The sequence below is a fragment of the Heterodontus francisci genome, chromosome 6 (genome assembly GCF_036365525.1).
Source record: "Heterodontus francisci isolate sHetFra1 chromosome 6, sHetFra1.hap1, whole genome shotgun sequence".
Classification (NCBI taxonomy): Eukaryota; Metazoa; Chordata; class Chondrichthyes; order Heterodontiformes; family Heterodontidae; genus Heterodontus; species Heterodontus francisci.
The window spans coordinates 57,002,442-57,029,564 of NC_090376.1; positions in this window are offsets into that span (position 1 = coordinate 57,002,442).

Genomic DNA, 27,123 nt, shown 5'->3' on the forward strand with positions numbered 1-27,123 from the left:
ACAGCCTCTTTTAAAGATTTGTTATGCTACACTGTAATGTGTATATTGTAGTAAAGCAAATGACATAAATACTCTTTCAGTTATCTGTAACAACTGTAGTTGCAATCCAGTGTACATTCCATTGTTAGCTTCTTGCCAAACTTGATACAACAGTTAAAATTGATAAAATTATTAGAATGGTTAAATGAACAAAATGACTTGGCAAAATCATTATTCTTTACATGCCAAATCAGAGGAGTTTGATAAGATTCAACACAAGGGAATCATTATGAAAATGAATACATTTGGTATTGAAGGGAATGTGGCCACTTTAACAGAAAGATGTGGCTAGGGATAAAAAGCAAAGTATAGGGATAAAGCTGGCGGGCAGCCATAAAGACAGGGCTAAATTGTGGCGAGTCGAAGAGACTTAGTAGTTGGCAGGAAAAAAGACAGAGGCGCAAGGGGAGAGCCAACTGTGCAACAGCCCCGACAAACAAATTTCTCTGCAGCACCTGTGGAAGAGCCTGTCACTCCAGAATTGGCCTTTATAGCCACTCCAGGCGCTGCTTCACAAACCACTGACCACCTCCAGGCGCGTATCCATTGTCTCTCGAGATAAGGAGGCCCAAAGATAGGGATAAATGATTATTTCTCAGATTGGGTGTGGGTAGCAGTCTACTCTAGTAATCTCTATTGGGACTTTGTGATCTGCAGTCATAAAAGTGACACAGATAAATGCACAAGGAAAATGAAAGTGATGTTTGTTCATGACTGTATTAATTTGCATCGCAAATAGTTAGGTAGAATGCAGGAGGCCAGAAACAGGTCAGCAGAGAATTTAGGCAATGGTGGATGTAGTTTTATGTAGAGAAATGTGAAGAAGTCGATATCAATAGAGAATGCTTTAACATTTAGAGGATAAACTGTGAAAGTAAGTATATTTAAACAGGAAGACTCTTAAGCGAGGAGGAACAGAGTTTTAAGGCTGCACAAAATAAATCTTTAAACTTGGGAGTTCAAGTAGAAAAAGGCCGTAAAAAGCAAATGGAATTCTGTATTTTAGGGACATTGGCTGGGATTTCATGAGGAGGCATCAAGCCACTGGGCAAGCCCGCCTGCCCCAGCCCTGGAAGCCACCACCATAATATAATGGTCATCAGAAAATTAATTGCTTGCAGTCTGGTCTTCTGCCCTTCTGAGGCAGGATGTCCTGTCTTCAAGAGCTGCCAGCCAATCAGAGGGCCAGCAGCTCTTTGGTCCCAGCAGCCCCACTGGGAGCGGTGGCCACTGCTGAGATTGCAGCAGGCCCTGGACCCAGCCAGCAATGGAGGCCATAGAAGAAGGTAAGTGAGGTTGGGGCTCGCCAGGGCCAATCAGCCAGGCACCAGTGAGGGGAGGGGGGGTGTCAATCAAGAGGAAGGTGCGGAGGGGTGTATGTTCCAGCGAGGGTGGCCCATGCTGCTGGGGGAGGCCTTCCGTGGGGAACAGAGTGTCCGATCAGGAGGGCCCCCAAAGCCCACAAGGAGGCCACCAGGTTTAAATGGACAGCCTCCCCACATAGCCAAGTGCCCATCCGCCACTGATAAGATACCAGGTGGGAGGAGACCCTTAAGTGGCCTCAATTGATCTAAGAGTGGGTCGGCTGCCTGCTACCTCCCCGCCACTGGTAAAATACCAGCGTGGGCAGGTAGGCGATGGGCATGGCACCCCCAACATCCCACCCTATTTTACATCCCCCACCTCCCAGCCCACTCCCAGATGGGGTGTACGTAAAATCCTGATCATTGAATGTAAAATCAAGGAAATAATGGTGAATTTATACAGGTTATTGTTTATGCTGCAGTTGGAGTATTGCCTGTTCTGGGTACTTAATTATAGTAATGGATACAGCAAACATTTGTAGAATAATACCAGGTGCTAGGTATGAAGAAAGACCTGAAAAATTACTTATTTCCTACTGGAACAGAAGAGGTTAAGGTGAATCTAACTGAAAGTTTTTAAATTGAGAGTTTTTGGGAGGGTAAATAGCAAAAGATTGTTTCCTCAAGTTGGCAAATTGATGACAAGAGGAATAGACTGAGAATTATCATGAGAAGAATGAAGGAGAACCTGAAGGAATTTTGTTGCTAGAAGAGTCTATTAAAACATGAAATGCTTTACCACAAGTGGCGACAGTGAAGGAGACTCTAACATTAGGAATTGGGTAACTATTTACAAAGGACGAATATAAAATAATACGGAAAAGGGGAGGAAATGGGACTTGAGCAGATAGCTGCAGTTGAAGAATTTGCACTTTGACAAATGCAGTGGGCTGAATGGCCTCCTTCTATGTTATAATTTCTCTGATTCCTGTGGTCCTTCTCCCTAAAGCAAACAGTTCCTGGTTCAGAGAGGTGCACAGTTTGGGTGACATTGAAATGTACACTTAAGACCATAACCCCAGGTGAATAAAGTGGTTAGTTTTGCAGTATGCCTAGCAGTGCACATACGATAACCACTATAGTTGAGAATTGGTTCTTTCAACAAATTTTCCCTTGCCATTCAAGAAGTTCCCTTAGTTGAGGTACAGTGCTTCTGACAGCACTGCAATAGTTAATGACATGACACCACAATGTGTGCAGTAGCAGCAAAATCTAAAATGTTCAGGGGTAGTTGAAATCATAATGGTAGACGAGAGTTGGAGAGTGGAGCTAATAACCCTTGGCAGTAACCTTGGTGGATTTCCTCAAGCTTCTCATCCTCTTCCTTACATCCCAATCGTTCTGAAAACCCTATTTACCAATTCAACTATATCTTCCCACACCTGTCAAACTTGTTTTTCCAAAAATATACTTAATTCATAAAAATCTGCAAAAATACATTACAAAACAGTTCAAATTTCCCATTCCAGGAAGTACAATTGAGATCAGATTTTTTCGATACAGAAAACATGAAGTGCCTCACAATTCTTGCCATTCCATTTTAAGTGCAATGTACGTTGGCATTACATAGCAAAATACATTTTGGTGTATACAGCCCGAGGGGTTTCTCATGGGTTCCAGCCCCTCAGCTCACTATGATGGGAGGGCCTTACACAGTAGCCTTTCCCCATTGAGCCTTTGCGGTAGCTGACCCAAGCTTTATTGCGTCCCTCAGCATGTAGTCCTGGACCTTGGAACGTGCCAGTCTGCAACACTCGGTTGTGTACAACTCTTTGCTCTGGAAGACCAGCAAGTTTAGAGCAGACCAAAGTGCGTTCTTCACCAAGTTGATGGTCCTCCAGCAACAGTTGATGTTTGTTTTGGTGTGCGTCCCTGGGAACAGCCTGTAGAGCTCAAAGTCCTGTGTTACAGAACTGCTTGGGATGAACCTCGACAAAAATGATTGCATCTCTTTCCAGACCTGCTTTACAAAGGCACATTCCAGAAGGAGGTGGGCAATAGTCTCTTCCCCACCACAGCCACCTCAAGGGCAGCATGTGGAGGCGGTGAGACTCTGGGCATGCAGGAAGGATATGATGGGGAGGGCCCTTCTCACCACCAGGCAAGCTACGCCTTGGTGCTTGTTTGAAAGTTCTGGTGATGAGGCATTCTGCCAAATGATTTTAACAGTCTGCTCAGGGAACCATCCGACAGGATCCACCATCACCTTTTCCCGTAGGGCCTTGAGGACATTCTGTGCAGACCACAGCTTGATGGTCAAAGGTGTTTTTCTGCACAAACCTTTCCACGAAGGATAGGTGGTACGGCACAGGTCCAACTGGATGGAGTGTTCTACGGCAATGAGGCCAGCCCCATCCTTCGCAACACAGGGGACAGATAGAATCTCAGCATGTAGTGACACTTGGCGTTTGCATTTTGGGGTTCTATGCACAGCTTGATGCAGCCGCACACATAAGTGGCCATCAGGATGAGGGCGACATTGGGTATGTTTTCTCCCCCCTTTATCCAGAGGTTTGAACATCGTGTCCCTGTGGACACAGCCCATTTTTGATCTCCAGATAAAGTGGAAAATGGCTCGGGTGACCACCACGGCACAGGAGTGGGGTATGGGCCAGACCTGCGCCACGTACAGTAACAATGTGAGCGCCTCACAACTGATGACCAGTTTCTTACTTTCACTGAAGAGAGAACACTGCTGCTACATGCTCAGTTTATGTTTTACCATGGCTATACGCTCCTTCCAGTTTTTGGTGCACGCCCCTGCCCCTCCGAACCATATCCCCAGCACCTTCAGGTAGTCCGACCTGACGGTAAGGGAACAAAGGATCGGTCAGCCCAGTTACCAAAGAACATGGCCTCGCTCTTGCCGTGATTTGCTTTGGCTCCCGAGGCCAGTTCGAGCTGGTTGCAGATGCTCATCAGCCTGCGAGCGGACAGCGGATCTGAGCAGAAGACGGCGACGTCGTCCATGTACAGGGAGGCTTTGATCTGAGTGCCTCCGCTGCCTGGGATTGTCACCCCTCTTATGCCCGCATCCTTCCTAATGGACTCAACAAAAGGTTCGATACAGCAAACAAACAAGACACGGGAGAGAAGACAGCCCTGTCTGACTCCAGATTTGTTTGGGAAACTTTCTGAATCCCACCCATTGATTGAAACTACGCTACTGATGTGCCTTTGTAAAGTGTAGAGCAGTTGGGTCCAATTGCGGATTCCCTCCCAAACCCCATCTTGGAGAGCACATCCATCATGTAGGTATGTGATATCCTGTCAAAAAAAGCCTTCTCCTGGTCTAAGCTGATGAGGCAGGTGTCCACCCTCCTGTCCCGTACATAAGCAATCGTATCCCTGAGTAGCATGAGACTATCAGAGATCTTCCTGCCGGGTACAGTACAGGTCTGGTCAGGGTGGATCACCAATTCCAGAGCAGACTTGACCCGATTGGCAATGACCTTGGGCAGAATCTTGTAGCCTATACTGAGCAGTGAGATGGGCCGCCAATTTCTGATTTACGCCCTCTCCCCCTTCCGCTTGTAGATGAGGGTGATGATGCCTTCCCTCATGGATTTTGACAAGCTGCCATCCAGAAGCATACTGTCGTACACTTCCAGCAGGTCTGGGCTGATCCAGTCCCACAGAGTCAAATAGAAATCAACCAGTAAGCCATCGCTTCCAGGAGTTTTACTCGTCTCGAAGGACCTGACGGCCTTTGTCAGCTCATCCAGAGATAGCGGTTTGTCCAGATTGCCCCGCGTTCTGTCATCTAAGACCTCCATGATAGATGACAGGAAGGACTGGGAGGCCGTGCTGTCCAACAGCCCAGCATAAAAGGATTTGCTAATCCTTAATATGTCAGACTGCGATGACGTTACCGAGCTGTCCTCTTCCTTCAGGCTGCTGATCACAGAGCTCTCTCTGTGTACCTTTTGGAAGAAGTAACGCGAGCATATCTCATCCTGCTCAACGGAGTGGACTCTGGATCGGAAGATGATCTTGGAGGCTTCCATGGCAAAAAGCAAGGCCTGCTGGATCTTCACCTGTTGGAGATCCTCCTTAACCTCGACCCCCATCGACTGTAGCCAGAGCAGATTCTGCATTCTTTTCTGGAGTCGTGACATTTCCCTCTGTCTCTCTCTCTAGCCCTCTGAACACCTTTGAGGATGAAGAACCTCTCAATGTTCACCTTGTTCGCTTCCCACCAGTGTTCCAGAGACTCAAAGAGGGGTTTCACGGTTCTCCAACCTATGTAATCTCTTTTGAGTTCCTTAATATTCTCTGGGGTTAGCAGTTTTACATTCAGCTTACATGACCCCTGCCAACCCATTGGTCATCCTGTAAGTGACAGTCAGCCAGTAGGAGGCAGTGGTTAGAGAAGAACACCAGCTTGACGTGGGTGGATCTGACCGTGACAGCACGGGACACAAACAGGAAGTCAATCCTGGAACGGGCAGACCCGTCCGGTCTTGACCAGGTATATCTTTGCTGCGCTCCATCTGCAGGGTTGCTGAAAACGTCGTGCAGCTTGGCATCTTTTACTGTTTCCATCAGGAATCTAGACGTCAAGTCCAGTTTGCTGACATCACTGCAGAACCATCCATCTGCATCGCTGATGCAGTTGAAGTCACCACCTAGAATGACTGGCCTGGACGTCGCCAGCAGCAGTGGAAGCTGCTGCAGGACGGTCAGCTGTTCGCTGTATTGGACTGGGGTGTACACGTTGATTAACCAGAGCAGAGCATTGTTGTACATTATGTCTGCTATGAGGAGGCGCCTGCCCGCCACCTCCTTAACGTTGGAGATGGTGAAGTTGCCTCCTCGGAGCAGAATACCCAGGCCAGAGGAATGGGAATCATTTCCTCCTGACCAGATCGGTGCCCCGTGGGACCACCATTGCGACCATTGCCTGCAAGTGCTGAGGTGCGGTATCCCACACTCCTGCAGAAACAGTAGGTCGGCTTTGACCTTAGCAAGGTAGCCCAAGGTCAAAACACATTGTGTAGTGGATTTAACGCTGCGCACATTAATGGAAGCAATCTTTATCTCCATTTAAAGCTGGATGTCACTTACCACAACAAGTGTCCTTACTAGTCCCAGTTCTTGGGTATTTTCCTGCATATCCATAGTGTACACAAGCTGTTGCACATTCATTGGGCTCAGAAAAAACACCCAGTCACTCACAGGGGGTTTGTTCTGCTGGGGTGACATTGTGGGGGGGGAGGTGGTTCTTGTAGGTAGCAAGGTTTGGACTGTCCTCTGCTGGTGGCGTCTTTCCCCTCGGTTCCTCCTCGAGGACGTTTCTGCTCCCAGCCTCCCGGAGCTGGAGTGCGCTGGATGCTTCACTGCTCTTGGTCTCCTGGAGCTGGGGTGTGCTGGGCATCTCGTTGGGTTCAGTGCCTTGGGGTTGGGATGCGCTGGGCCCATCGTTGCTTCCAGTGCCACACCTGTCAAACTTGGCACTTGGTGGTGGAGATGCTGTATATAACTTTAGTCAGTTTACACACTGTCTGGACCAAAGCCTCCACAGCCTGGTCATTAAATCTTCTTCTACATTCTATGTGAGCCATCAAGCTGCTAGCCACAAACAAGTGCAGATCGTGGATTCATTTTTAAACTGGCATAAATTCCTTTTCAGACCCTTAAAATGGTGTTTAAAGCTAGAAGGCAGACAGTACAATTGGCTGCCTCATTGTGCATACAGAGCATGGACTACTGCACAAGTGGAAAAAAGCATGGTCACGCTTTCAGCAGTGTGCCAAGCAGTGTTCACAAACCAATAATTAATTCCTGGTAAGGGCACAAAAATATCACTTGCAGGGTATTGTATACTGTATATTCAGTTACAAATATCCTCCCAAAAATAAAAAAAAATAGTGCATGCCCAACCTCTGAGCATGAATTCTGTGACGGATTGATTTACAAAGGAAGGGGTATTCATAAAGTGAGAAACTGACATCTCATGGGGTTGCTGCAACAGTTCGAAATCACTCTTCAAAAGCACCAATAGCTTTTTTAATATTGAAGTCTGCTCTAGTTCAGGGACTCAAAATGAAATTAATTTCTTACAGAATACTATATACTCTACCTAAAGACATGTCACTTACATACAAAAATTAAGATTCTCCAAGTCTATAAATGTGAAGTCTTGAAGCAATCCTCAGTTCTCTATTCTATGTCCAAAACTTTGGAACTTACCCATTTAAAACAACTGTGAATGTGTAAATGTAGTTGACCCAGACTCACCATTAGGGCATCGTTTCTCTCCAATGTACTATTATTATACAATTGGACTTCTTTTCCTTGTCCTTTCCGTTGTTGTCTCAGCTCTTGTTTCTGCCTAAACAGTAAGACAAGTTTGTTAATGTAAGAGCAAAATACTGCAGATGCTGGAACTCTGAAATGAGAACAGAAAGTGCCAGAAATACTTAGCAGGTCTGGCAGCATCTGTGTAGAGAGAAACAGAGTTAACGTTTCAGGTCTGTGACCCTTCATCAGAACTGATAAAAGTTCAATAACGTCTTCAGCTGAACCGAATTCAATAATTACTTTTGGTGCAGTGTGTATCAATATTGATGTAACTTTGTATCATAGTCAAGTACAGGAAGCACATTGCCTCTTTCCTCTGTCCTGGGGTGTTTGTAATGATTGACAGCTGCATGAAATCCAGTTGAAATTGATTAGTGAACAGTATGGGGCAGAATTTCCTTTTCAGTCTTCAGTGGTAAGAACTTGACTGGCAGAAGTGCTTGTCACAAATTCAGGTACAGGCTGTTCATAACTTTCCATCTATTAGACGGCAGGTGCAGAATGGGTAAAGGGGAATCTTTTGTTGTATGTCTTGACAGTGTTATTTACTCACCCCTCGAATTCAGAAGGCTATGGGTTCAAACCCCAATTGAGGTCTTCAGCACATAATTCAAGCTAACATTTCAATGTTAGTGCCATCTTTTCAATAAGATGTTAAACTGAGGCCGCACTCCATGTCATTAATTGAAGATAAGCAAGCTTATGTCCTGGCCAATATTAATCCCTCAACCAACATTACTGGGGGACAGTAGCATATTGGTAATGTTAATGGACTAGTATTTCAAAGGCTCAGGCGATTGCTCCAGAGACATGAGTTCAAATCCCACCATGGCAGCTAGGGGAATTTAAATTCAATTAATTTACAAATCCAGAATAAAATGATAGTCTTGTTAAGAACGACCATGAAACTACTGGATTGCTGTAAAAACTCATCTGGTTCAATAATGTCCTTCAGCGGAGGAAATTTGCCATCCTTACCTAGCCTGGCCTACACATGACTCCAGACCCTCAGCAATGTGGTTGACTCTTAACTGCCCTCTGAAATGACCTAGCAAACCACTACAGAAAAAAGCACTATGGATGTACCTAACGACATAGACTGCAGCAGTTCAAGAAGGTGGCTCGCCACCACCTTCTCAAGGGCAATTAAGGATGGGCAATAAATGCTGGCTTCACATTCCAAGAATGAATAAACAAAAACTTTTCAACACCTTGACATTGCTGTGTACAAATTGGCAGCTCTACAGTCAAACTGTATCTGCTAATGAATCCACAATTTGAATTGAATATAGTAGTTAATCAGTCTGCAAAGATCCTCAGTTCCATGTAATGACTGTGAGGTTTTGTACAGATGCGATTGCCTTTCTGAATTCATCCAGTGAAGGGAAAACTGGTTCTGTGCATTCCACATCCTTGTCACCTGAAATTGCCTCATCCCTTCTCCAACTCAATGTCACTGATTCAATAATGTTCACATACCTGTTGTCGCATAGTTTGTGTGCAGATGGTGACCATCTTATCAGGCAATGAATACATACATCATGGGGGATTTGCACTACAATAGGTTATTTTTCAATTAGTCTTTGCCTAAATTCCATTGTTGTATCTGGGCTGGACCAGGTCAATCCTGCTGAAGTATTTGCTGTGCTAGGATTGATTTCCATTGAAAAAATCAGGTCTTGCCATTGTTTTTTTTTAAGCTGAGTGTTGGTAATGACCAGGGTTCATTATAGTGAAGTTATACCATCAAATAATTCATTGGCTGCAAGGTGCTTTAGGATGGGCTGGGGACATCCAAGGCACCCTGTACATATAAGTTCTTTCTTTTCTTCATGCATACTTTGCCTCTTATTCCTTCTGTATATGATTTTTCAACTGGTTACATTTTGCATATGAAAGCACTTGGACACATTTGGGGATGAAATTTGTCTTTGGCCATCGTGCAAAACAGGCGATAGCAAATTGGCAGCCCATTTTACACTCCACTTGATTTTCATTTTATTCAAGTCAATAGAAAAGAAAATTGTGGACAGAGTGCAAAACCCCCTGCGATTCCCTAATGCCTGTTTTATACTATCACCCAAGGTGAATTTATACCCCTTTGTGCCAGAACCTTATTGTGGCTCTTGCCATCTTGCTAACTGCTTTCAAAAACTTATGCAAACCGTTCCTTTTCAACTGTGCCTTCAATTTGTCATTGTATCCCTTTGTTTCTCACCACTTTTCCCCATACTTGGTTACTGGAAAGTGTTCCGGGATATCTTTCTGAAGATGGGACCTCTACATAACTGTTTCTGGTATGGCTCCAGTTTAAATGTAAAAATATTGAAATGAACACCTGACACAATTTCCAGGCTTTGCTTCTACCCTTCAAAGCCAATTTTGAATGAGTACAGGGTAAGCTGCTCATATGATGGGGCTCTTAAATGGTGACAGACTTCAGATGTTGATCTTTTTTAGTTGCTTTGTACTCTGCTTTTATTGCTGATTGTCAATATTTATGAAGTTTTAATTTGTACTGGGGGGACAATTTTTATTCACACATTACATCCCAGAACAATGGCCTGTTACTGTTAGCGAAGTAGGTGAAATCACTCAGTAAATGAAGTGCTTAACAATGAAAAAGAAGGCCCATGTAAAGGATTTCCTTTATTCTAAACCTTCACAACATCTATGTGCAAACTGACAATTCACATGGCAGGGAACGATTGAATGTAAAGTTAATGATGGAGGTTGGTCTTAATGCGCTCCAAATATAGCAATTCATGGTTGAATTGGAACACAGGAAGGCATGCTGGGTATATCAGAAACTTACATTACGTCAATAACCATATTTTCCACCCTTGACACATTTACCTGTGAAGACAACTACGTTTGCAAGTTACATGATCAGCTGGAGCCAGTTGAGAGCTTTGACTTCTGCTGTAAGTACAACTGATACCAATCCACATTACTGTTAATTTTCGTGGGTTTTGCCTGACTTGTTCTAGCCTGCTTCACTTCACCCTCACACACTTAGCTTTGCTGCAAGCCTCACACCCACATTGCACAGCTTGCACACACTGTCAGCTATTCAGCCACATCAGCCTTACAGATTACATTATGTTCTCTGACATACTCCCTTCCTGTGTTAGATAATATTCTGGCCACCTACATATTATCAAGGTGATTGATTTATTTGTGAGCATTGTCAACATTTTCATGTAACTTCCCCGTTGAAGTGCAGCAGGTATGGTGCAACATGGGAGTGAGCAGGCTCCAAGATTTTCAAATGCAGCACTGCAGTTCTTGGTGGAGAAGCTGGAAAGGAGGAGATGTCCTGCATCTACAGGGGGGTGGGAGGCCCTCCAGTTAGAAAGTCAAAAGTCAGTGGGAACAGATAGCCATAGAGGTCAGTGCCATGATTCAAGCCCCGAGGGCCTGGATGCAGTGCCGCGAGAAGTTCAATGACATCTTTCTTCTTCTTTTCTTTTGGGCCTCCTTATCTCGAGAGACAATGGATACGCGCCTGGAGGTGGTCAGTGGTTTGTGAAGCAGCGCCTGGAGTGGCTATAAAGGCCAATTCTGGAGTGACAGGCTCTTCCACAGGTGCTGCAGAGAAATTTGTTTGTTGGGGCTGTTGCACAGTTGGCTCTCCCCTTGCGCCTCTGTCTTTTTTCCTGCCAACTACTAAGTCTCTTCGACTCGCCACAATTTAGCCCTGTCTTTATGGCTGCCCGCCAGCTCTGGCGAATGCTGGCAACTGACTCCCACGACTTGTGATCAATGTCACACGATTTCATGTCGCGTTTGCAGACGTCTTTATAACGGAGACATGGGCGGCCGGTGGGTCTGATACCAGTGGCGAGCTCGCTGTACAATGTGTCTTTGGGGATCCTGCCATCTTCCATGCGGCTCACATGGCCAAGCCATCTCAAGCGCCGCTGACTCAGTAGTGTGTATAAGCTGGGGATGTTGGCCGCTTCAAGGACTTCTGTGTTGGAGATATAGTCCTGCCACCTGATGCCAAGTATTCTCCGAAGGCAGCGAAGATGGAATGAATTGAGACGTCGCTCTTGGCTGGCATACGTTGTCCAGGCCTCGCTGCCGTAGAGCAAGGTACTGAGGACACAGGCCTGATACACTCGGACTTTTGTGTTCCGTGTCAGTGCGCCATTTTCCCACACTCTCTTGGCCAGTCTGAACATAGCAGTGGAAGCCTTACCCATGCGCTTGTTGATTTCTGCATCTAGAGACAGGTTACTGGTGATAGTTGAGCCTAGGTAGGTGAACTCTTGAACCACTTCCAGAGCGTGGTCGCCAATATTGATGGATGGAGCATTTCTGACATCCTGCCCCATGATGTTCGTTTTCTTGAGGCTGATGGTTAGGCCAAATTCATTGCAGGCAGACGCAAACCTGTCGATGAGACTCTGCAGGCATTCTTCAGTGTGAGATGTTAAAGCAGCATCGTCAGCAAAGAGGAGTTCTCTGATGAGGACTTTCCGTACTTTGGACTTCGCTCTTAGACGGGCAAGGTTGAACAACCTGCCCCCTGATCTTGTGTGGAGGAAAATTCCTTCTTCAGAGGATTTGAACGCATGTGAAAGCAGCAGGGAGAAGAAAATCCCAAAAAGTGTGGGTGCGAGAACACAGCCCTGTTTCACACCACTCAGGATAGGAAAGGGCTCTGATGAGGAGCCACCATGTTGAATTGTGCCTTTCATATTGTCATGGAATGAGGTGATGATACTTAGTAGCTTTGGTGGACATCCGATCTTTTCTAGTAGTCTGAAGAGACCACGTCTGCTGACGAGGTCAAAGGCTTTGGTGAGATCAATGAAAGCAATGTAGAGGGGCATCTGTTGTTCACGGCATTTCTCCTGTATCTGACGAAGGGAGAACAGCATGTCAATAGTCGATCTCTCTGCACGAAAGCCACACTGTGCCTCAGGGTAGACGCGCTCGGCCAGCTTCTGGAGCCTGTTCAGAGCGACTCGAGCAAAGACTTTCCCCACTATGCTGAGCAGGGAGATTCCACGGTAGTTGTTGCAGTCACCGCGGTCACCTTTGTTTTTATAGAGGGTGATGATGTTGGCATCGCGCATGTCCTGGGGTACTGCTCCCTCGTCCCAGCACAGGCATAGCAGTTCATGTAGTGCTGAGAGTATAGCAGGCTTGGCACTCTTGATTATTTCAGGGGTAATGCTGTCCTTCCCAGGGGCTTTTCCGCTGGCTAGGGAATCAATGGCATCACTGAGTTCCGATTTGGTTGGCTGTATGTCCAGCTCATCCATGACTGGTAGAGGCTGGGCTGCATTGAGGGCAGTCTCAGTGACAGCATTCTCCCTGGAGTACAGTTCTAGGTAGTGCTCAACCCAGCGGTCCATCTGTTTGCGTTGGTCAGTGATTATGTCCCCCGATTTAGATTTGAGGGGGGTGATCTTCTTGATGGTTGGCCCAAGAGCTCTCTTCATGCCATCATACATTCCTCTGATGTTTCCGGTGTCTGAGGCCAGCTGAATATGACTGCATAGGTGTTGCCAGTAGTCGTTTGCGCAACGCCTAGCTGTTCTTTGTGCAGTACTTCTGGCTGCTTTAAGTGCTGCGGATGTTAAATCGCTGGGGGCTTTCTTGTAGTTCAAAAGTGCAATGCGCTTAGCGGCTATGACAGGTTCCAGCTCTTCATTATGAGATTGAAACCAGTCTGCATTTCTCTTCGCACTTTTGCCGTAGGTGGTCAAAGCTGACTCATAGATGGCGTCTCTGATGTGGGCCCACTTGGTCTCAGCATCCCCTGTGGGAGTGTTTTGAAGGGCTGTTACAAGTGAATTTAGAAATTTTTGTAACAGCTGTCACATGATGATCAAGTGAGTGCATCTTCAAATGTCATATCCTGCCAACTGCACCCCTAGCCTCAGCTACTCCTCAATCTACCCAGCCCCATCACTCACCTACCAACAATCTCTATTAATCAGGTCTTATAAATACCACTCATATGCTTCACCTCACCCTCACACACTTAGCACTGCTGCAAGCCTCACATCCATATCTCACAGCTTGCACACACTGTCAGCTATTCAGCCACATCAGCCTTACAGATTGCACTATGCTCTCTGACAAGCTTCCCTCTCCTTTGCAGAAGGCAGCAGCAGTTAACCGGAGGGGGACTGATGTACCTGCATGTTCTAGCTCCCAAGGAGGAGACAGTGCTGGCTAATATTCAAACGGCCATTGCTGAGTCTTTGGTCAGCAGCGGGGCTGAAAACATTGTCATATCTAATCCTCCTCCTGATCTCCCATTCTCTCTTCTGATTTACAACCTTACCCTTGTGCCTTTGTCCTTTCAAACATCCAAGAGGTGTAACCTGACAAGACAATGGAGGAACAACAAGAAGATAATGACGATGAAGACAATGTCACTTGCTTTCACACACACAACCACCAGCTCAGATATTGACACTGCATGTAGCTTGAGGAGAGATTAGAGGCAGGGTCTGCACACAATGAGACATTGGGTACGAGTGCGCTGCATATATGACAGGAGGCAAGGATAGCGCGGCGCCAGCTTTCTGGCGGGCAAGGTTGCACATGGACCTCCCTGCAGAGGGCTCAGATGAGAAGTTCAAAGGAGCAGCCTAAAGAAGAATACTGATGCATATGCACAACCAAATGCTTAGTGCATTAGGAAGCATGCATTCATTGTCAAGGAGCATGGAAGAATCCAGCACCAACTTAGCACAGGGCTTTGTGCAGAGCTTGGAGCCCATCCTTTTCAGGAAGTGGTGTTTGCAAACTTATAGTTCCAACCATGATGCAGCATCTGATGGTGAATGTTGCTTCCACTGAAGCACAAGCAGCAGTTACTTAAGTCTGAGTACTGCAGTGGAAGCACAGACTGCTGTCAAGCAAGATCAGCTTGCTGCCACCATGGCTGTGGATTATAGTGTTCAAAGGGGCTTACAGAGTCTCAGAACAGCCAAGCAATCTGTCATCCAACTGATTACTAGGATTGCTAAGGTGCTGCCCTGGGGGAGTGGCAGTGGTTCCATGGAGCATGAACCTGCTATCATCTCTCTGACTGACAGCAATCGTGCTCCCATCCCGGCCACTCTGCCAGTGACCCCTTGCTTTTGCCTGTTAGCCAGCCAGCCTGCTGCAGCCCAGGCTGAGATGGCACAGTCTGAAGCCAGGCTCTAGGTCCAGAACTGCTCGAGGTCACCCTCCAGGACCATCTGCAGTTTTCTCACTTAAAGGCAATGCTTTAGCCACTAGTGGAAGTACCTCGTAGCAGCACTAGGATAGGCAAAGGAACATGCAAGACAGGTACTAAGGGAAGGCACAAGGGTGATAATTTTGCATGGATTACATAATGAGTGAATTTATAAAATTGGATTGGAATGTGGATGTGCCCTTGCTTTTGCCTGTCAGCCAGCCAGTCCGGACTGCTAGCACCTATGCCGAGATGGCGTAGTCCGCAGCCAGGACTTTAGGCCCAGAGCTGGTCGAGGACATTCACCAAAGCCATCTGCAGTCTCCTCCACTTAAAGTCAGCAGCCTTCCACCAGCTATGCTGCAGCCACTGGGATGGCTCTGCATCGGAGCACTAGGACAGGCAAAGGCACAAGGAAGATAGGCACTAAGGCAATTCACAAGGGTGATTAAGTTACATTTGTACGCAATATGGTATGATTTCATTTATAAATTTACCTTAGAATCTTTATTTTGTGGTTGCTTTTATTTTTGTTCAAGTGGATGTTGCCATGGTCAGTGACAGGGAATGTAAGGTGTGGGACTGTTGGTGAATGGCGAATTGGGTTGCGGTTACTGGTAGCACACTCAAATTAGTTCTTCACCAGCAGCCTAGGCAGAAAGGAGCTCTTCCTCCCCCTCCTCATGCTCTTATTCCTCTATTGCTCACCATATAGCTGGTGGCAAGGCCTGTCTCCCGTTACGACCGAGATTGGAGGAATGCACTGTCTTTCTCTAGTTCTACTACTCCACTGGTTACAACGTATATTTAAATGTTTTACCCAGTTACTGATACGGCCACTTATATACTTTATCTATATTAGTTTCAGAATAAAAAAATCCATCAACCAGGTTTCTTTAATAAACCACAAAATTATTGATTTATTATCAAAAGACTGATTCAATAAAGATGCAAAGATTATTAACATACAGTTTGAAATATGAAAGTATAAATATCTACCCTTCTAAAATAACCTACACCCACACCCACACATAAAGAAAAATGAAAAAAACTGGCTCTGCAGAGATCAAGTTAAAAAAATACTTCTGCCAAGATATTGTCAATTCTTGAAAACAAAGGATAAGAATGTTCCAGATGGTCTTTGGTTTGGCGTCAGGGTACACGTAGATGGCTGTCACAGGGACCTTTCTGGAGCAGTTCTGTTCAGGACGTCGAGGAGTAGTCTTGCAGGCTTTTCGGGGGAATTACTGCATCAGTGGTTTCAGCTATCACACTGGATTCTCAGAAGATTTTTCAAAACAGGTGGAAAAGGATGAGTTGGGTAGTTTCTCTCTTAGCAGGCTATACCCCAACTGAAGATTCAAACAATCCAAGCCCACATTAGAAAGCCAAAACTCCTGACAACCATAAACTTAGACACATGACTTCAACAACTCCAATAGCCAGCAAGGCTCTTTATGTTTATTCAGCACTTGTTTGTCCCTTCCAGTAAATGTTTTGTTTCAAATCCAAAGTGTCCTTCCAGTACCTTTTTGAAAAAAAACAAATCCAGGCATCTTCTCGGTCTTTCAAATGAACCAATTTTCACAATCTTTTAAACACGAGCCCTCAAAAAATATTAATAATGGAAGCACCTTCATGACACCCCCACCCTTGGAGGAATGAAACAGCAATTTTAAATGCATTTCATTATAAAGAGTGGACAAAAAAACAAAATCTAAAAAAAATTAAAACACATTTACACACTCACTCTCATTCACTCGTTACCTGTAACGAATAAAGTTATGCCCTGTACCATCTTTGTACTTAGGTACCTCAGAGCAACTGAGGGCGGCCCAGTGGCGCAGTGGTTGGCACCGCAACCTCACAGCTCCAGTGACCCGGGTTCAATTCTGGGTACTGCCTGTGTGGAGTTTGTAAGTTCTCCCTGTGTCTGCGTGGGTTTCCTCCGGGTGCTCCGGTTTCCTCCCACAGCCAAAAGACTTGCAGGTTGATAGGTAAATTGGCCATTATAAATTGCCCCTAGTATTGGTAGGGGAATATAGGGAAAGGTGAGGATGTGGTAGGAATATGGGATTAGTGTAGGATTAGTATAAATGGGTGGTTAATGGTCAGCACAGACTCGGTGGGCCGAAGGGCCTGTTTCAGTGTTGTATCTCTAAATCAAATCAAAATAAATCAATGTTAAATTCTAGACAAGGCATCAGCAATTATATTGTTTGTCTCCACAATGTGGATAAACTTTAAGTGATAGGGCTGCAATAGTAAACTCCATCGTTAGGAACACTGGCTACCACTTGGTTCGTTAATCTCTGGAAAGTAGCTGGGGCATTCTTTAGCCTGAATGGCATCACTCGGCATTGGAAAAGATCATCTGGTGTGACAAAGGCCGATATTTCTTTAGCTTGGGGTGTTAAAGGAACCTGCCAGTGTTCCTGTACAAACCTATTTTGGTAAGAAATGTGGCACTGCCAACTCTGTCAAAACAGTCTTCCAGGCGAGGAAGTGGGTACCAGTCTGCCTTTGTTACTGCATTAACCTTTCTGTCTTTGCAGAATCTAGTTGAACCATCAGGCTTAGGCAAAAACCCGACTGGGGAACTCTAGCTGCACTGACTGGGTTCAATTGGGCAGTTTTCCAACATGTATTGGATTTCTGCTTTCACCTGAGCTCTAGACCTAAGCAGTAAGGATGCTGTTTTATAGGAGAGGATTCTCCTACAACCACATCATGTGTGGCTAAGGTTGTACATCCTGGTTTGTCCCTACAGATTCCTTTAAATGTTGTGAGTAGCCTTGTTAGGTTTTCTTACTGTTCTATATCTAAATATGAAAGCATAGGCCGGAATTTTATACCCCCAAAGAGTGGGATGGTGGTGGGGAGCGTAAAATGGAGCGGGAGGCTTAAGGGGCCCTTCCTGATCCACTGCTGCCTTCACCGCCATTTTACACAGGGCGGCGAGGGCAAAAACCGGCCCGCCTGCCCCAGGCCAATCAAGGCCATTAGGTGGCCAGTTAATGGCCACTTAAGGGCCTCCGCCCATCACCATGGGGATTTTACCCGTGGCCCAGGCCTGAGAAAAGCTGCCTGACAAAAACAGGCGGGCTTCTGATGGCCGGGAGGTGAGGACCCCCATGATCAGGCACCCTGTGCCTGACGGAGGGCTGCCCCTGGTGCCCCAACCACCCCCAACACCCAACACACCCACACCACCCACCCCCCACCCCCCTCATCGACCCAATCGACTCCCCTTGCCTTGCCAGGGTCCTACCAATCACCCCCGGCGAGGCCGCAAAAACTTACCTTTTCCCAGGCGATCCCAGATCTAGCAACCCAAAACTGGGCATCCATGAGGTGCTATGGGCCAACAGCAGCAGCAGAATTGTATTCGACCACAATCTGTAACCTCATGGCCCAGCATAACCGCACTCTACCATTACCATCTAGCCAGGGGACCAACCCTGATTCAATGAAGAGTGCAGGAGGGCATGCCAGGAGCAGCACCTCAAAATGAGGTATCAGCCTGGTGAAGCTACAACCCAGGACTACTTGCATGCCAAACAGCGGAAGCAGCATGCAATAGACAGGGCTAAGTGATCAGATCTAAGCTCTGCAGTCCTGCCACATCCAGTCATGACAATTAAACAACTGACAGGAGGAGGAGGCTCCACAAATTTCCCCATCCTCAATGATGGAAGAGCCCAGCACATCAGTGGAAAAAACAAGGCTGAAGCATTTGTAACCAGCTTCAGCCAGAAATGCCAAGTGGATGATCCATCCCGGCCTCCTCCTGAGGTACCCAGCATGACAGATGCCAGTTTTCAGCCAATTCGATTGACTCCACGTTGTCATGCAGGACCCGAGCTGCCAAGAACAAGGCACATTAATTCCACCACATGGACATTAAACTTCAAATTGTTGCTGGGAAGAAAAGAGGGCCTATTACAAGGAATTGCCAGGCCCCTAGCCAGAAGGACATTTTTGCATAGTAGCAGATGGTGTTGGAACAAAGGAGTTATCCCCTGCTCCCATACAATACACAGAACAGGTGTGGTCAGACCTGCTTAGACACATGACTAACTGGCTGTTGCAGAGTTTTGAACTGAGAGTTTTAAATTAGAGAAACAGTGTTTGAAAACAGAAAGCTCCTGGCTCCTGGATTGAGAACATCTCTCTCCTGTCTGCTCCCATCTCTTTCTCACCAGTTTCGGAATCCATTGAAGACACAGAAACCCCAAGAGAGAAAAGTCTCCTACCGTGAACAAGGTTTAAGAAGAATACTGGGCCCCAACAAAAAGCAAGATCTATCTACAAGCAAGGACTCGACACTGAGCTCGAAGAACCGTAACAACTCTTCAGATATTGCCTCAAACCTTACCACTTATTTTTTTCTTCTGCTCTTTTCTGTCTGCATGTGTGTATCGCGTATGCATGCTAGCGTGGGCACGTCTTGTATCCGTAGGCGTTAACCGAATTAGAGTTTAAGTTTTAACAAATTTCACTTTTCTTTTTTAAAACTAAGAAAGCCTGTTTGTGCTCATTTCTTTGCCTTATAATTGGAAAGCGGTGAACAAGGATTCACCAAGGGGGAGCTCAAAACATGGTGTGTTTAAAATTAAACCCTGTTACAGTAAGACCAGGTGAAGGCTGAAAGGAAACCCTAGACCTCTTTCTCACCTGGTCGTAACAGAAATTTGGGTGCTAGCATCCAGAATTTTACGCAGAGAAAAAAAAGTGAAATTGGAAGTGGGAAGCCAAATTGTTTCCCATCAAAAAGAGCAAGATTTCAAAATAGGTTTTCTTGTGGTTGTGTGTGATTGAATACTAACATGCCTGCAACTGAAGCGAGTGGCTCCCCAAACCAGGGTGAAGTAATGTGGGATAAGTTAAAAGCACTGTCTATGGAGGAGCTGAGAAAAATGGCCGAGCAGTGTGGGATCACTGTACGTGGCAAGGCTAGGAAGTTTGAACTCCTAAGTCTAGTGGCCAACCATTTTTCCCTTTAATTCTGAAGAAGCAGAAACAGGGTTAGAAGCAGACAGGGTACTGCTAGCAAAGATACAATTGGAACAAAGGAAACTTGAATTAGAAGACAGGGAAAGAGAAGGAGAGAGGCAGGAGAGGGAGAAAGAAAGAGCCTTCCAGAAGGAACATGAAGAAAATGAAAGGAGAGAGAGAGAGAGAAAGAATATTCCAGAAAGAATGTGAAGAAAGTGAGATGTAGCAGCTTGAGTTAACTAGGGGGTGACAGTGTAACGCCAGTGAAAGCATGGTCAATATGGAGGAGCGTAATTTAGGGCTGGGTGCAGAATTGTTAAAACTAGCTCATCTAATCCCAAAGTTCAATGAGGAAGACGTAGCCGAATTTTTTCTGTCTTTTGAGAAACTGGCAAGGCAGCTAAAATGGGCAGCTGAGACCTGGTCTCTTTTACTACAAAGCAAGCTAACGGGAAAAGCCCATGGGATTTATTCCCTGTTGCAAGTTGAGAGTTCATCAAATTATGAACTGACAAAAAATGCTATCCTCGGGGCATATGAATTAGTACCCGAAGCCTATCGTCAAAAGTTTAGAACCCTCAAGAAGCAAGCTAATCAAACTTATCTGGAGTTTGAAAGAAGTAAGCAGTTGGCTCTTCAACGGTGGCTGAGGGCTCTTAAAGTACAGCTCAGCTATGAGAATCTCAGAGAAGTAATTCTGTTAGAGGAATTTAAACACTCTCTCCCACTCTCCATAAAGACCCATGTAGAGGAGCAGTGGGTCCAGAGAGCCTGGCAAGCGGCCGTTCCAGCTGATGAGTTTGCTTTAATTTATAAGTTGGTTTCCCAGGGGAGAACCTTTCCTAATCACCCCCACAAATCCAAAAAGGACATAGGGTGGGAAGGTGATAGGAGCCTAAGCAGTCCTGGGAGAGAAAGGAAAGCAGGAGACACAGGGGGCCCTCCTCTAGCCAAAAAGGAAGGTGCTGTGAGCAAGGGTGAGACCCGGAGACCTGTGTGCTTCCAGTGTAATAAAGCAGAGTATTTAAAAGCTGACTGCTGCAAACTAAAGGGGAAACCTGTTGGGTTAATCAGGGCACACCCACTCAGTGAAGATGGGACCCTGATGGAAAGCACAGCAGAACAAGCTGTGGCTTTAACTGCAGTAAGAGTGAGACCCAGGAAGCTTATAGCTTATGGCTGCGTGCAGGAAAATTTAATAGGATTCCTGAGGGTTATCAAGGTTTGTGTCTGAAAGGAAAGTAACCCCATACCCCTCGAGTAGTGCAAGCAAGCCCATAGTAATTCTCAGGGACACAGGGGTCACTGGATCCCTTTTAAAGACCTAACCTTTCCCCCAAAGAGTGCAGTGAACACCAAAATGGTGGTGAATTGTATTGGAGGGCAGTGTATGCCTGTACCTGTACACCAGGTGCACTTGGAGTGCGACCTAGTTACGGGACCGGTACCATAGGGATTGTTCCTAGTTTGCCTGTGGTTGACCTGCTCCTAGGTAATGATCTGGCGGGGGTGAAGGTGGTAGCCCCCCCAGTAATGAAAGAAAGACCGCAGGAGGTCAGAGAGACAGGGCAGTGGCAGGAGACAGACCCCTGCAGTTTCCGTAAATGTGTAGTGGATCAGGCCATGATCAAACCAGCTTCCCCAGAGAAGACTGAATTATCATTGCAGGCAGATGACCAGGTCTGTCTGACCGAGACTTTCTTTGGAAAGTTAGGAAACCCAGGGAATGAATTAAATGGATTTTCCCTAGCTGAGGCTCAGCGAGCCGACCCAGTATTGCGAGAGTTAGCACAGGCTGCCCAATCTGAAAGTGAAGCAGAGGGAGTCCCTGACTGCTACTATTTAAAGAATGAGGTACTGATGAGGAAATGGAGTTCTCCACACAGACCTGAAGGCAAAGAGTGGACAGTAGTTTACCAGTTAGTGGTGCTGCAGAGGTACCGTAGAGAAATATTAAGAATGGCCCACGAGACTACAGTGACTGTACATGCCAGCATATGAAAGACCAAAGTCCGCATAAGACGGCAGTTTGAGTGGCCAAAACTCCACAAAGATGTGGTGGAGTACTACAGGAGTTGCCACATGTGCCAGGTTGAGGGGAAACCCCAACCTACAGTGAAACCTGCACCCCTAAGTCCTGTACCGGTGTTAGGAGCACCCTCCAGCAGAGGGCTGGTGAACTGTAAGGGACCCCTGCCGAGAACAGAAAGGGACAGGCAGGCACAAGGCTGGCAAAAGGTTAGACAGGGAAGGGGAAAAAGTGACGAAGAGGGCAGGTTCAAGGAAGCCCGGGAGGAATCACGGATGAAAACCCCTACTGTCCGGTCAGCCAACCCCGAAAAATGTGAAAAGTTAGACCCCACATCCTCCTACTTAAATGCAGACACTAGAAGCACTCCACCAAAGTTGCTAACAGCATTTACAGGAACAGGCAGAGACAAAGAAAGAACTCGGCGGTGGGGGGGGCGGGGTGGTGGTGGGGGGGGGTGGGGCAGAGAAACCGTGAGCGTGATGCCTCACCTAGTCGAAGTTCCACGGGGAGTGCAGTAGGGTCTGCACAAATACCTGCAGGCACTTCATTCCGCTGGGTGTGGAGGTGTCATGCATGGCCCCCCGTCTGCCAAGAATAAGGCACATTAATTTTGTCATGAACATTGATTTTAAACTGTTACTGGAATGGGGGCCTAGCATCCTTAGAAAAAGAATTGCTGAACACAAGGGGGCCAAAATCTTGCAAGCCTCTGATCCTTGCGTGTACCAGGACCTGACCTCCAGTAACTGACCACACAGGTTGCAGGGTCAGGGGAACTCAATCAAATATCCCTCTACACAAGGCTGTGTCAAGAGATCAAGAAACCTGACAGAGTGTGCCGTATCTGGGAATTGGGATGGGACGGCACAACTTTCCCAGAATGTAAACACAAGTGCCCCTTTTGTAAATGGACAATTTCACATTTTCCCACATTCTACTCCATTTGCCAGATATTTGCCCACTCACTTAACCTATCTATATACCTTTGTAGCCTGCTTATGTCCTCTTCATAACTTACCTTCCTACTTACCTTTGTGTCATCAGCAAATTTAGCAACTATACCTTGTAAAAGGTTGAGGCCCCAGCACTGACCCCTGCAGCACACCACTCGTTACATCTTGCCAACCAGAAAATGACCCATTTATGCCTACTCTGTTTCCTATTGGCTAGCCAATCGTCTATCCATGCCAATATATTACCCGCTACACCATGAGCTTTTACTTTCCATAATAGCCTTTGATATGGTACTTTATCAAACACCTTCTGGAAATCTAAGTACGGTACATCCACCAGTTCCTCCTTATCCACAGCACATTACTTCGTAGTGACGCAGAGCCATGGAGATGGTATGAGGCCAGTGGATAGACTGTGCCACATGACCCAATGTCTGGATATCGGACAGGGTGACTGGAGACAGCCATCGGGTCATTTTGATTAATTTGAGAAATGGGACAACACAGATATCACTGTCCAGACTGGGTCTTACATTGCGCCTGCCAAATCCGAGGTCCTCGTATAAAGATGAAGTAGCATCTTGGTTGTACGAGCCTGCAGGCTGCATTAACTCCTCTTGTCGGCGACATATACATGTCTAACTTGAGCTATACCACCAGTACGGGTAATGATACAGATGTGAAAAACGAACTGATGTTCACTGAAGAACAACCGAAAGTGAATGTCACAGCAGGAAGGACTAACCTTCCCCCACTTGTGTGGGAACCAGGAGTGGAGGGACAATATTGTCAAGAACTATGTAAAGATGTTGTTAATCGTTTGGGTTGTAGTGATATGTGATGTTTTAACTTGGCCACCTGTGGATACCAGAAGCCCAACAATTGTCCAATCACTGTGCCCCCACCCCAAGGCGGGATAATTAGGATAGGTAAACCTAAAAATGTATTGCATGACATCACTATGGTAACTCTACAGGTGACCTACAACCTCACGAGATTGATTCCCACCCTGTTGCTTAATTGTAGTAAGCATAAGGATGCCATTGGTTGGGCAGAGCGGAAGTCGGAGTGGCTAGTACAGGACCATCAAACACGTATAGCCCCAGAAGTCCAGCAAAAGGAATGGAGGGTGAGGAAGAAAAGTAGTTTTCTAGGAGATATGGGGGAACTATTCGGAAGTGCCACTTCCGCGTTAAGTTCACTACAGATTTCTGGCATAAATGATTACACGTCCTGAGTTGCCAAGGAAACAGCTGGAGGGCTGAGATTCACAGCCTGGGGAACAGCAATTGAACTTCAGGGAGAAGGGACAGTGAAGGGACTGGAGCTGCTGTCACAGGCTGTTACTAAGGCCACCGACTCACAGGCGAAGGGAAGGGCATGTGACATGTTGGCTTGGGACTTGATAGATGAAGTTAGATCAGACATTGAAGATATAAGATTCAGTACTGCACCTAGGCACATGTATCACACTGTTAAGAGATTGGATCTTATCAACCTTAATGAAGAAAGGCAAGAACATGCAGTTACTAGATGCACTATGGGTGGAAGAAAGAAAATAATAACGTTTCTGATGACAATGCCCCTGGAACAAATGGGAGTTATCAAGGGGGATGTAAATTCGAATCGTTAGGAATAGAAAAGAATGGGTGGGTATACCAGGTGGGATCCCGGTGATACTTGGTGGCCAAAAAGAATACCACCTAACTGATGACAACATGGGAATGTTGTACAGAATCACAGCATTTCATTGTCTGCTCACACAACACCCTAAAGCCCATCAGTAATAGCTCTGCCATCATGGTGTCAGTGAATCCTCCGGAAAAGGCCTTCAAGGTAGTCTAAACCTCCCTCACGCACTGGTGTTTCCTGATGGATAGAACATGATTATTTTACAGAAGTGTAGAGTGTGGCAACAACCACACTTTTTGTCCGCAGATTATTGACTCATTTACTGTCAGAGACTTCCACCTAGCCGGTAGGGCTCTCACTGGAGACATGTTCAGCCCATGGTGGGATGGAACGCTAAACATAGATGATGCCCCAGGAGAGATAGCCCAGAAGGCGATAGGTAAGGCGTGATTACAGCTAGTAAATATGTGGAGGAAAGTCATCAGGCAGTAACCAGGGGAGAGTACAAGTATACCTGGCATCAAAGTGAGCCAGAAAGATAGAGGATTCAACACAAGGCAGCGCAATAATGGCAAGAATGCAGTACGATTGGTGGAAGATATGGACAGTTGCGGCGGCAGGCGCATCCATTGTAGTATTGTTTATCAGCCTGTGTATCTGCTATTAAGAGAGATTGTTGACATCTCAAGCAGAGCAAATAGTGATGCTGGCCACCAAAGGATACACCCCAGTGCCCACAGAGTCACATACCCACTTAGGGGGCAACCTCAGAAAGGTAACAATATGTAATATAGGTAGGATTGGTCCCAGGCACAGCCTAGGTCACTAGGACCTTGGTAAGGCCATAAGAGGATGACAGGAAGGAATCTGAAGCTTGTCGAGGCCCGGTTGGATCTCCAGATTGTTTGACAGGCGGACGATTCGGGGAATGACCACCTGGGCCAGGTAGTATCTTACCAGGAGTCAAAAGGGGGGACTGAAGTAGGGAATCATGGGATAATTGGCAAGAAGAATGCTGAAAACTACTAACACTGCCAGGCAGGCCACTGAAGTAGAAATCTACTAATACTGCAAATAATATATAGCCTCAATTTGTTATTGGGAAGTGGGCAACTATGAGCCATGTGAAGATACAATTAAAGAAAGACATGACTGGGGAAAGGGACAAGAACAAAGAAAGGAACTGAGCGATTGAACCACAAACTGATAGCCTTGGAAAGGTTAGAAGGTTAAAAAATAACTGATTTGTAGAAACAAAGGGAGGCGTATGTTGAAATAAGCAGCTGGCCAAATGAATATGTGAAAATAGCTGACGCAGAGAATGTCACACTAAGTTAATGTATAAGTATGTGGATTGAACAAAAGAGTTTTGAGTCGCCTTTTGGACCTCACTGAGAGATGTACTCCCCTGTATGCATACTTGCACCTCTGAATAAATTTTGCTTGCTTCACCTACAGCCATCTCGTGCGTTGAGTTCTCAATAGTACTCCACAAGACTGTAATCTCTAGTCGTTTAGGGATGACATGTTTCTCCGACTTGGTGATGATTGTTTGATTGGCACATCTTTTGCCTTGTTAGGAGCAAGGTTTTTATTGTGCTATACACTTCTGGGCCAATTTATGTTAGCAAAATTACTTTCTTGCACTCAAGAATGGTTCTTGAGCCCTCTCATATGTTCCTAGCCTTCTAATGTATCCCGTGGCACAGTATATTGTCCTGTTTGCAAATTCACTGGAATCCTGTAAACCCTTTACTGAAGCTGTCTTAACAATGATACCCAAAACCAAACTAGTCAGTGGTTAAAAATATTCTTTTACCCAAAAGAAAACTTTAAATGCGATGCACACTAGGAACCTGCGGCATCCCATTCAAGTGAGGAGACAGCTTGTGGTTCAGGCTTTGCACAAACCAGCCAAGCTCTCTGCCATCCGAGCAGGTAGGTCATCAGAAGCTGGCCGAACTTGTTCACTACAGTTCCTACTGCTGTTTGCTGCCTATATTGACAGACCTTAATCCCATCCTCGTCGCCCTTTTCTGTGATTATATTTGGGTGACATTAACAGACAAGATGGACACCAAGCATGGCCCGTTCACTTGTTTATTTACGTCATGATGTCATCACATCATTATGTCATCCTGTCCTTAGCATATTATACAAATACATTACACCAGCATTTGCAGAATTTTGCTTTTTATTTGGAAGTTCAGACAAAGGTTCCCCAGGAGCGTGCCAATATTTGTGAAGGGTTCCCAGGAATGTGTCAATATTGGAAAGGACTTCCCACACAGAAAAGTTTGAAAACCGCTGCTGTTAGGGAGCTTCTCCAGCTTGGGAGAACCAGGCCTGATGATGGTTCACAACCGAAAAATTAATCTAATTTAAATAATAATAATAAGAGTTCAGAATAAAATTGACACAGGAAAGTGAGGTGAGAATTAGAATAAATGCTTAAAGCAAAATACTTGATAAAGTTTTCATATATCTTGAGAAACAGCATTGATAGATGAGACTGATTAATGTTATCCTATTTTCTGTGGTCCCATTGTTTATAAATTGTGAGCTGTACACTTAGAAAAATACCTTACCTATTCAAAAGAACCTTTAGAC